The sequence below is a fragment of the Mus caroli genome, unplaced genomic scaffold (genome assembly GCF_978045245.1).
Source record: "Mus caroli unplaced genomic scaffold, Mus_caroli_1 scaffold_8, whole genome shotgun sequence".
Classification (NCBI taxonomy): domain Eukaryota; kingdom Metazoa; phylum Chordata; class Mammalia; order Rodentia; family Muridae; genus Mus; species Mus caroli.
The window spans coordinates 92,564,326-92,576,344 of NW_028227263.1; the positions used below are offsets into that span (position 1 = coordinate 92,564,326).

The following is a 12,019-nucleotide window of genomic DNA, read 5'->3' on the forward strand; positions in this document are numbered from 1 at the left end:
AATGCCACTAAAATCAAAGATTTATATAAATTATTGAACTAATTATTTACTATGTGAATTTTTGCATTATTCCTTACATGTTCCCTAAAATTCACTGATTACATTTAATACACGTCAGACTTTTTACCAACATAAGAATTTTGTATAAATTTTATTTGAGTTTGTCTAATCTATTTAAAGTAAAGTTAAAGTTGTAAAAATCAACAAATTAATAGTATATGCTTTAGCATCTATCAATAGCTCTAGCAGAAAATGTGTAGGTATAAGTCCATTAAGAATGAATTAATACAGCCGGGAGATGGTGGCACATGTCTTTAATCCCAGCACTTAGGAGGCAGAGGCAGGCAGATTTCTGAGTTTGAGGCCAGCCTGGTCTACAAAGTGAGTTCCAGGATAGTCAGGGCTATACAGAGAAACCCTGTCTCGGAAAACGAAAACAAAAAAACAAAAACAAACAAACAAACAAAAATAATGAATTAATACGAGCTGTTCAGTGTCCTGGTGCAGCTAGTCTCTTTTCCAGTGTGCTCATTTCTTTCTCTTTTCTTTCTTTTTTTTTTAATTGGATATTTTCTTTTTTTAAGTTTCAAATGATATGCCCTTTCCATTTCCCTCCCTCCTGGATACACCCTATCACATCCTTCCTCCCTCTGCTTCTATGAGGGTGTTCCTCAACCCACCCACCCACGCCCATCTCCCCACCCTCAGTTTCCCTACACTGGGGCATCTATCGAGCCTTCATAGGACCAAGGACCTCTCCTCCCATTGAAGCATGACAAGGCCATCCTCTGTTACTTGCAGATGGAACCATGTGTACTCCTTTGTTGATGGCTTAGTCCCTGGGAGTTCTGGGGGTCTGGTTGATATTGTTGCTTTTTCTATGGGGTTGCAAACCCCTTTAACTCCTTCAGTTCTTTCTCTAACTCCTCTATTGGGGACCCCGTGCTCAGTCCAAAGGTCGGCTTAGAATATCTGCCTCTGTATTTGTAAGACTCTGGCAGGGCCTCTCAAGAGACAACCATATCAGGCTCTTTTCTGCATGCACTTCTTAGCATCAATAATAGTGTCTGGGTTTGGTAACTGTATATGGGATAAATCCCCAGGTGGGACAGTCTCTGGGTAGCCTTTTCTTCAGTCTCTGCTCAACACTTTATCTCCATATTTGCTCCTGTCAGTATTTTCTTCTCCTTCTAAGAAGGACTGAAGCACCCACACTTCCTAATTATTGAGCTTCATGTGGTCTGTGAATTGAGGAAACCAGGACACAAGACCAACCAATGAAGGAGAAGGTCAAGACTTTTGCTTTTCAGACAGAAATTGCCCAGTTAATGTCCTTGATCATCAATACTTTTTACTTCAACAAAGAGATATTTCTGAGGAAGCTCATTTCCAATTCATCTGATGCTCTGGATAAAGTCAGATAGGATAGCTTGATGGACCATAGTAAACTCTACTCAGGGAAGAACCTGCACATTAATTTCATTCCCAACAAACAAGATCGAACCCTCCCTATTGTGGATACTGGAATTGGAATGACCAAGGTTGACTTGATCAATAAACTTGGCACTATTTCTAGGTCAGGAACCAAAGCCTTCATGGAGGTTTGGGTTGGGGAGCAGGGCGGGGGGCTATTACATTTCAAATGATTTGGTGATAGTATTTGAAATGTAAATGAAGAAAATATCTAATAAAAATGACTTAAAAATAAAATATAAAAAACAAACAAAATTTTTTTAAAAAAGGCTGGTACAGATATCTCTATGACTGGCCAGTTTGGTGGTGGTTTATACTCTGGGTATTTGGTTGCTGAGAAAGTGACTGTCATCACGAAGGATGGTGATGATGAGCAGTATGTATGGGAGTCCTCACCTGGTGAATCCTTCACAGTGAGGACTGACACAAGTGAAACAATGGGTCGTGGAACAAAGGTTCTCTTGCATCTGAAAGAAGATCAAACTGAGTATTTGGAGAAAAGGAGAATAAAGGAGATGGGGAAGAAGCATTCTCAGTTTACTGGCTATCCCATTATTATTTTCTTTGTGGAGAAGGAACGTGATAAGGAAGTCAGTGATGATGAGGCTAAAGAAAAGGAAGAGAAAGAAAAAGAAGAAAGGAGTCTGATGACAAGCCTGAAATAGAAGATGTAGGCTCTGAAGAAGAAAGAGGAGGAGGAGAAAGAAAAGGAGGAAGAGGAGGTCATAGAGGAGGATGAGGAGAAGGAGGAGGAGGGGGGAGGAGGAGAAGGAGAAGGAGGAGGAGGAGGAGAAAAAGAAGATAAAGGAAAAGTACATTGATCAAGAAGAACTCAACAAAACAAATCTGATTTGGACCAGAAATCCTGATGACATTACTAATGAAGGATATGGAGAGATCTGCAAGAGCTTATCCAACAATTGGGAAGGACATTTGGCAGTAAAGTATTTTTTCTGTTAAAGGACAATTAGAACTCTGGGCCCTTCTTTTTTCCCAAGACATGCTCCATTTGATCTGTTTGAACACAGAAAGAAAAAGAAACATCTGGAGATAAACCCTAGTTACTCCATTATTGAAACCGTAGGGCAAAATCAGAGGCTGACAAGAATGACAAGTCAGTGAAGGATTTGGTCATCTTGCTGTATGAAACTGCACTTGAGAACAACCGCTCATTTAGATCTTTGTTCTGTGTGAATTGCAAGAAGAAATGGCAAAAAATATGTAGTGGTTACTAAGCCAATATGCTTGCTTGACTTAACCAACTTGTCATGTATAAATATGTCAAAGCCAAATACACATACTTTGGATTATAATTTTGAAAAATATATACTATGGAGTGTATGGAATTAGTGTACCTAAATCTCCATTAAATGACTTTAATAGAAACCTAATTTTAAAATTAAGAAGTAGTATTCCAAAATTATTTTCATATGTGAACAACAACGTAGTTTAAAGAGAAGAATACAGGTGGAGAACTTTCAAGTCTGATATTACCTGAGAGTTTACACTGAACCCACAAAGGTCATATGATGGAATAAAGATCAGCAGACAGACTAGTAATACATACACAGTAAGACACAGATACATATGATGATAATTCTAAATACACAGAGAATAAAGTTGGAGAACAGTCAGGCCTTGGTAATAACAAACATTCTAGAGCTACAAAGGCAAACAATGGAAATGAATCATTTTCAAAATGCATACTAGGGCCCTCAATATGGCTCCAGCCCTGAAAGTCTGAATTCAGTCTCTAGAACTCATATTGTACAAGAAAAGACCAAACTCCCACAAATAGTCTACTAACCTTCATATCCATGTACATATGCACAAGCACAGGTACATGTGCAAACAGGGTACAGGGACATGTACAAACATTTCCATGCACACATAGGTGGGATAGGAATTGCTGTACACTTTCTCAAATGAAGACAAATAAATAACTAGTAACTGAATAAAAATTCTTAGCATCATTGATAACTGTAGAAATGCAAAGAAAAAAAACACAGTATGTATCACATCATTCCAGTAAAATATTTATTTTTAATTTTTATTATGTTTTTAACTTTTTATCTGTTTATTTAGTTCCCCAATGCTGTACGTTTCTGGTTCCCCCCACACACTTTTTTTTAAAGGGGGAAAAGAGAAAGGTGAGTTGAAGCTCACAATTGAAGCATTTTCCTAGCTTTTCAGAGCCCTCAAATTTAATCCTGAGTACCACTAAGGGTATAAACAAAGACATGTGCTGTCAAGGAAAAAATTAGAAAAGGGAGCACAAACAAACTATCATTAATGGAGCAAAGTTCTCCAAACAGGGGCGTGAATTATAGATAAAGGTTGAAGAGCTATCCTTTACAGTGATATCCTGTCTAGGTAGCTTTCCACAATCTCTGCCAGTTGACAAATCCCCTTGTTTACACTTTTGCATACCTCTACATCCTTTCTATTACTTACTAGTGTTATTAATTATAGTTTTCAGGAGATTATTCAAAAGTTATTTTGAATAATGTATTGTCACTTCATCATCATTAGAAACAGGATCTCTAAATTAAGTACCTGCCACATGACAAACAAGTGGATTTAGTTTTGAAGGGTTAGGCGAATAGAGAGTAAAAATTACTGTCTGTGAGCAACAACCATGGATATTAAGTGTGAATATTTCAATATCATATAATTTACCAGGAGATAAGACCTCTGAGAAGACAAAATAATTTGAATCTATAAACTTGAAGTCTTCATCTAAAAGTCTAGAGTTGTGAGGTAAAAGTTACCAAGTTTTATTCACACACCGGGAAGAAAAATTCTCTGAGGAATCAGACAGAAGATCAGGAACTACAGGCCATAAAGGGAAGCTTCAGAAGTAACCAGCTGTAGGGCAGTCAGACCTTGATGCCTGTCCACAGCACCAAAACAAAACAAAACGAAACAAAACGAAATGAAACAAAACCAAATAAAGCAAAACAACATGAACTCACTGTCTCTCATCACCACATCATTTGGATTCTGTTAGGACAGCACTTCTGGACAAATAGAAGAACAGACCTACATATTCAGACAACAAATAGGTGAATAATGGGTGGATGGATGACTAATGATGTATAAACATGTATTTAGATAGAAGGTAAATAGATGATAAATATGTTAAATAACAGATAAATGGCAGACATGGATGATGAGTGATAAAGACTGTTATGATAGTAGATAGATAAAGACTAAATAAGTGATAGAAGGTGGAGAAATTCTATGGAGAATATGGGCATACAGACAACTCTCATACAAATATTTATTTTATTATATTTACCCAGTACAGATAGTGCTAGATCAAATATTGATTGTGTGTGTCTGTGTCCTTCCTCCAGCCTTAAATAGGCTAAACAAATCCATGGTGGTTTTACAACCTGTAGTCACCTGACCTAGCTGTAGTTGCAATTTCCTACAGGAGCTATGATGAGTCTGTCTGCTGATCTTGCTTTGCAACTCAATCCAGCTGGAACAAAGGGTGGGTCTGTGGGCTTTTCATCTATAAACACAGAACTGAATATTAAACTTTGAGCCTTGATCAGAAATATTGCCTTGGCTTCAACTTTCTCTCCCACCTGTCCTTTTTCATTTCCAGCCCCCCTTTCAGGTTTACCCAGTTCATCCCTGGATACTGGACAGCTACAGATTTTAATTTAATTTTTTTGAGATGTATATCACTCAATTGCACTGACTGATCTATTAGGTTTGGGGACAAATGACAATGCCCAATCCAAACCGAGCTTCTAAGTTATCTGGTACTATAGTTATATGTGGCCTGTCTAGTTACATTTCTAATATTTGGAGGATATTCTGAACTGCTTTCCACAGTGACTATACTAGAAGAAATTCTTCCAGTACTGCACAGAATTATTTTTCTTTCTCCAACATTTAGTACTTGCTATTTTGATAACAACTATTTTAGTTTGTGGTCACAAAACTCTGGTGGTTTTGACCATGTTTCCACATATCTGCTGCTTATTGTAATGTTTTATTTTCAATAAGTCTACACAGGACTTGAAACATTTCAGAGTGGGTATCAATCACATCATTTGTAAGCAAATAGGTGGAAATAAATATATTATTAAGCAAAATAGCTACATTCATAAATAAAAATAGTCATATTTCCTCTTATATAAAAGATCTAAATTTAAAATAGAAAGCCCTTCAGACAAGAAGAGAGATACCTGAGATGGGGAACAGACCAACTGGAGGGTAAGATATAAAAGAAAAAAAGATGGAGTAGATATAATCAAAATAAGATTTTGCTTCATGGAAATGTCACAATGAAACCCATTGTTATACTCAAGTAATATACATTAATAAAATAGACAAATGTTATGGGAAGATAAAAAACTTAAAAGTAATGATCAGATCATATTGTCACTGATGCGACTTTATTAATTATGTACGTTATGTTCGCTGTGATAGTACTAAGACTTAACCTATGACTTTGTATACTACAGATAACCCTTGTGCTACTGAGACTGTTACCTTGGCCCTATTTTGTAGTGATGAACACTAGGGATGAAGAATGAGTACTCAGATTTGCATATATAAGGATAGGCATACATAGGTCTGGTTTTATTCATTACTCACATAATTAACAACAGCTAAAAGAATTTAAAAACAGGTGTGACTCAAATGCCTTATTTTAACCAGTATATTACTTATTACTGTTGTCACATTGGTCCTCCACTTAGTTTAGCATCATTAAACTGGTATACCTCCTATAAATACCATGTCATGATACCTAAGTTCTGTTTTCCAAGTTGACAAAACTAGATAGAGGGAGCCTTGACTAGAGAGTAATCTGTGTACATGACTATAGGCCATTTTCTTCATTGTCCATTGATGTAGGAGGCCTCAGCCTACTGTGGGCAGTACTATTCTGACACAAGTGGGTATAGACTGTGGAAGAAATGCAGCTTAACTGACGTGGGGCAAGCCATTAAGCAATATATTACCATGATCTCTGCTTCACTTTCTGCCTGTAGGTTTTTTACTTGAGCTCCTTTCCTGGATTCCGAAATGATGGCCTGTGACATGAATCAAATGAATCCTTCCCTTTCCCAATTGCTTTTAGTCAGTGTTTTATTCCATTAGCCGAGAAGAAAACTGCAATTCCTGTATCTCCTGAGCAGGTAGAGTTCCTTCCTATGGCAAAGGAATTCTGTTCACTGCTTAGTCCTTAAACTTCAGAATGAGAAAGAAAGCTTTCCCTTCTAAGGAGACAGCTGGTTCCTTCCTAGTTGTACATAAGGTTTCTATAAGTTAGGCTTTCATGAGTTATCAACATCTATTTAACTGTTCAGAGAGATGAAAGCCAAGGCTTTAGGGCAAATTAAATCATTGTTGTTCCTCAACAAGAATTGAAATTCAAATCTCCATAGGAAAGAACTGCAGCTGTGCTCAAAGCTGTCATACTCACATGCTAAATATTTCATTTCACCATTTGTTTGAAAATATTGCCAGTAGTCATGAAAGATTAATTTTTCTGTCTAGCACTTTAAAACAATGATGTTTTCATTGAATGAAGGTCACTGCCAAAATCCTTTGAAATACATCCTCTAGATAGTCACATGTATCACAGTGCATTATGTGTGATTCACATTACAGGAGACTATTTAATTAGATATGAAATGTTTAGCAAACAAATCCTTTCTACACCAAGGTAGCCTTTTTAGGTTCAAAATTATGCACTATTTTAAGCTTTATGCTAGAGCTGTTTTCAAGCCTGCAGTTTGATATCAATGTAAAATTATCTCCTAAACAATTATGAAGCTAGCTAGTGTGTTAGGTCATTTAATCTTTACAATACCATCAGATTGTAAATATATTAATATATTTTAGCATTGTTTTCAGGAAACATAAACTTATAAGATATTTTATGCTCCCTAAGAGTTATGACTTCTCATGTGTCTTTTGAACATTTTGGAATGACAGAGTTGCGTGGTGAGAGAAAACAACAGTCTAGAAGGATGGACATCTCCTTTTGTCACTCTTCTTTCTTCTCCTGGCTGTGTTAATTTCAGCACATCTTATAATGATATTGACATTTTTGTTTTAATTTGTTTACTTTTCATTAAAAGAAACACTTTTTCATCATTGAATACATATTGTTTGAATGTCTACAAAAAATGATAGAAGATAACTCTTGCAAAAGAAAAACAAATCCCTGACATATTAGATAAAATCGAGATATAACTAATTTGGGAATGCAGTGAGCTGTAAGCATCCTAGAGTATAAAACTAAGAATTGGAGATGATGTTTACTTAAAATAAATTTCACAATATACACATAATTTTTGTATTTAAAACTAAATCACCATTTAACTCCCCCTCTCGTATGAACAATAATGTCTTAAGTGTATGGAAAAGTGGGCTGGGGGCCCTGAAGGAGTTGCTTTTATGTTCCTGCCCTAACTTCCCTCAGTGATTGAATTATAAATGAAGGTGGTTTTGAGTAGTGTTTAATCAGAGCAATCTAATAAAATCATACATTAATAGTTCATGTAGTCATTTTTACATATGTAATTTAAGTAAACATTGCATTTTCATATTTGACTTAACATTTAAAGTCCCTCAACCAGAACAATAGCAATGATATTATAAGCAGGAGACTATGGAATGAAGAAGAGTCTGGACCCTAAAGTGGTATAGCCCACTTATCCAAGTGTCTGTGAATATACAAAACTAAAGCTGAAAGCATCCATCTAGCCAGTGTAGTCAGTCGGATGTCTAGGCTTCATACGCTTCCGTGTGTTCAGAAGATGTAGACTATGCTGGTTTATTATGAGAGCAATTTTGCACAATGTACTAACACAGTGGTAACTTTAAATTGAATTTGCAATTATTAATATGCAGGGCTGATTTTCAGTTGATGTGCCATTACACAAAATTTAACTTGCTTCAAGCCATGTATCTCAACTTCAGTGTTGAATGATTGCTTGATTCTGAAGAACAGAGTCTCAAAATTAGTAGAATTATTGTTACTTGAATGAAAAAGGTTGCTTCAGCTTTGTGCTACATTCAGCATGAAGGGAATATTTCATATTTCAGTATAGTATACATAGAGTGCTTTACTTACACTTGACAAATCCTGAGTGCAATAATCTAGATGTGAGTAATGTTCTTTTCTTTGGAAAAATTCAAAATTATATTAAAATTATGTAATGATCTGTAGAAAGGATGGGAAATGGGTTGATAATGAAAGTGCATTGGACCATTAAGGAACCAAATGAAGTAGGAGTGAAGGATGCTTTTATATTCTCTATCTTCTATTACTTCCTTCCTGATGGTATTGATTCATTGTGACTATTTATTCTTGCATCTCATTGTTAACAGGATGGAAACAAATATAGAATCTACCTCATTATCAACACGGCACAAATTAAACAAAACATCAAAGAAGTCCACAAAGTACTCGGAATCAGTAATTCTCATACACTATTATGATCATTCAATAGATTCAAAGAGCTGTGTTAACATAAAATATGGAATGTATAGGCTTTGATAAAGGGAAAGTTTATGATAAAGGAGAAAATGATAAAGAAACACACATTTATCAAATTTATAAATGCTTAGAGGAAGGGAAAGCCATCTAATGAAAATTTATTAGTTGAGCCATGCTTTCCAAATTAATTGTATAAATGTAGTGTGTTTTTGATAAAAGTAAAAAATTCACAATAATGAATACCTACTTATATCAGGAATAAATGACATATGATTGAAAATAACTGTTAAGGATTCTAATATTTTTATATAGATCAAGGTTAATACATAATGTTTTATTTACTGTGGCACAAATGTCATGGTATGTTGTGTCATCCTTGTTTAAATGTGTCCTGACAAGATTTCTGTTCAATAGGAAGAGAACAGGCACATTTAGTACAAGGAGAATATGACATTGTGGGTACTTTCTAAACAACTTAGTGAAAATATGGGAAGAGTTTGGATTTTCTATTCTTTATTCTTGCTGCAGATTTTCTTATGGTAAAATTCATATATATGTGTGTGTGTGTGTGTGTGTGTGTATGTGTGTATACACACATATATATTCTGTTAATGTTTTCATTTTATAAGTAAAATATAAAACAAATTAATAAAAATTACCCCTCAAACAAAATTATTTAGACAAGTTTCTTTTTTGATTTCCTCTTACTTCACTGCAAAAGAAACACTGATTTTTAAGATTTACCACAGCACCTTTAAGAAAATCTGCTTCTCTTCTACATAGCACAATTTTTAACCTTTTATTTTTCACTATCTTATTACCTAAAAATTTCAGAGAAAGGATCATCAGAAGCTGTACTCTGGATAGTAGTTGACGTCAAAGTCATGGGGAATTGCCTTTAATCAATTAGAAATAACTGAATATTTTCATAAGTCTTAAATTCTGCTCTACATTATTGCAATGCACAGTCATCCCACCCTTCAAGATGATGCTTTCCTTTAACCAATAGTCTTGATGGGTTAAATCATATCCACCATCACCAATGTACGTACCTACATTAAATGTGACAACAGCAAAGCAAAGTCACTCAGGATGCATTGCTAATTCGCACTAAGATTAAAACTGCTTTGCATTGTAGAATCTTGTCTGTTCTATAAATATTTATGATAGGCCAGAATGTGAGTTGCATATGCTCACTTTAGATCCGTGTTCAAAGTTTATGAAGTATTACATGACACCCATTGATATGGGGAAATAACAATACCCTAGAAAGAAAGAAGCAAAGAAAAAGGAAATTTTACCATCAGAAATGACATTTTTGGAAACTCCTTTCTTACGTGACTCTTTGTTTGATCACAGGTATGAAAATCAGATGTTATATCTGTTATTTCAGTAAATCATTCTAGTCTGTAAGAAAAACACGCGAGTTCATGTATTTAATATGTTTTATGTGGGAAGAGTATATCAAGAGATCTAGGATACTAGAAGGCATAGTTAATGATAAGAGATTTGACATTATTACTAATTCCTTACACGTTTATCTCACCAAGTATGATTCTGTCATAATTACATTAGACAATTGTTATATATCTCCCTCTCTCCCGCCAAGTATGAGAAATTTGTCACATTAGGGAAATAAGCAAATATGCCATTATTTAAGAACTCATGCGGGCACTCAGAAGCTAGGTCTTATAAGGTAAAGGTAGAACTCTAACCAACTGTGATATTTCTTACAGGCACTTGTTTTCTGGCTATAAACATTAAAATAGAACTATGTGGACATTTATCTCTTAGTCCCACTATTTTAAATTCATGGAGTTTTTAATTAGATGTTGTTAAATTTAATTTGTCTAAGACTGCTCATTTTACAAACTTATGATACTTTCATTTCCTGATTTATAAAACAAGTGTCATTACGATGTGTTAAAAAATTATATTTGTTTTACTGTTCCAGCCCCGACTCTTGGAATGATGTCTTTGAGACTATTTATTATTAAATGCTTAGGACATAAGCTTTGGCTCATTCCCTGTCTAGCTTTTAACGTATTTAACCATTTAAACTACTATATGTATACCACTTGGATAGATACCTCTCTTCAGTCCCATCCCACTTCTTCCTTCATCTCCCTGCTATTTCCTGTCACAGCTCTCTCTGTGAACTCCGCACCTCTCTTTTATCTGTTACTATTTCTCAGACAACTTTTTTCATTGACAGGTGATGTTTATAAGAGAGTCTCTCTACAATGATATCCATATCTAGAGATCAGTTGTAAAGAATACATGTTATCTGAGTCTTTTCTTCTTTTTTTTTTAAAAAAAGTACAGTTTATTTATTTATTTATTTATTTATTTATTTATTTATTTATTAAATATATTTTATTACGTATTTTCCTCAATTACATTTCCAATGCTATCCCAAAAGTCCCCCATACCCTCTCCACTCATTTCCCCCATTTCCCTACCCACCAATTCCCATTTTTTTTTTTTTTTTTTTTTTTTTTTTTGGCCCTGGCGTTCCCCTGTACTGGGGCATATAAAGTTTGTGTGTCCAATGGGCCTCTCTTTCCAGTGATGGCCGACTAGGCCATCTTTTGATACATATGCAGCTAGAGTCAAGAGCTCCGGGGTACTGGTTAGTTCATAATGTTGTTGCACCTATAGGGTTGCAGGTCCCTTTAGCTCCTTGGGTACTTTCTCCAGCTCCTCCATTGGGAGCCCTGTGATCCTTCCACTAGCTGACTGTGAGCATCCACTTCTGTGTTTGCTAGGCCCCAGCATAGTCTCACAAGAGACAGCTATATCAGGGTCCTTTCAGCAAAATCCTGCTAGTGTATGCAATGGTGTCAGCGTTTAGAAGCTGATTATGGGATGGATCCCTGGGTATGGCAGTCTCTAGATGGTCCATCCTTTCGTCACAGCTCCAATCTTTGTTTCTGTAACTCCTTCAATGGATGTTTTGTTCCCAATTCTAAGAAGGGGTACAGTGACCCCACTTTGGTCTTCATTGTTCTTGAGTTTCATGTGTTTAGCAGATTGTATTATATATCTTGGGTATCCTAAGTTTTGGGCTAA

At 35.4% G+C, this 12,019-nt stretch overlaps 1 pseudogene; it reads left to right on the plus strand.

Annotated features, from left to right (window-relative positions):
• The first annotated feature begins 1,256 nt into the window (after window positions 1-1,256).
• Window positions 1,257-2,595, plus strand: LOC110297945 (heat shock protein HSP 90-alpha A2-like; annotated as a pseudogene).
• Window positions 2,596-12,019: the final 9,424 nt, after the last annotated feature.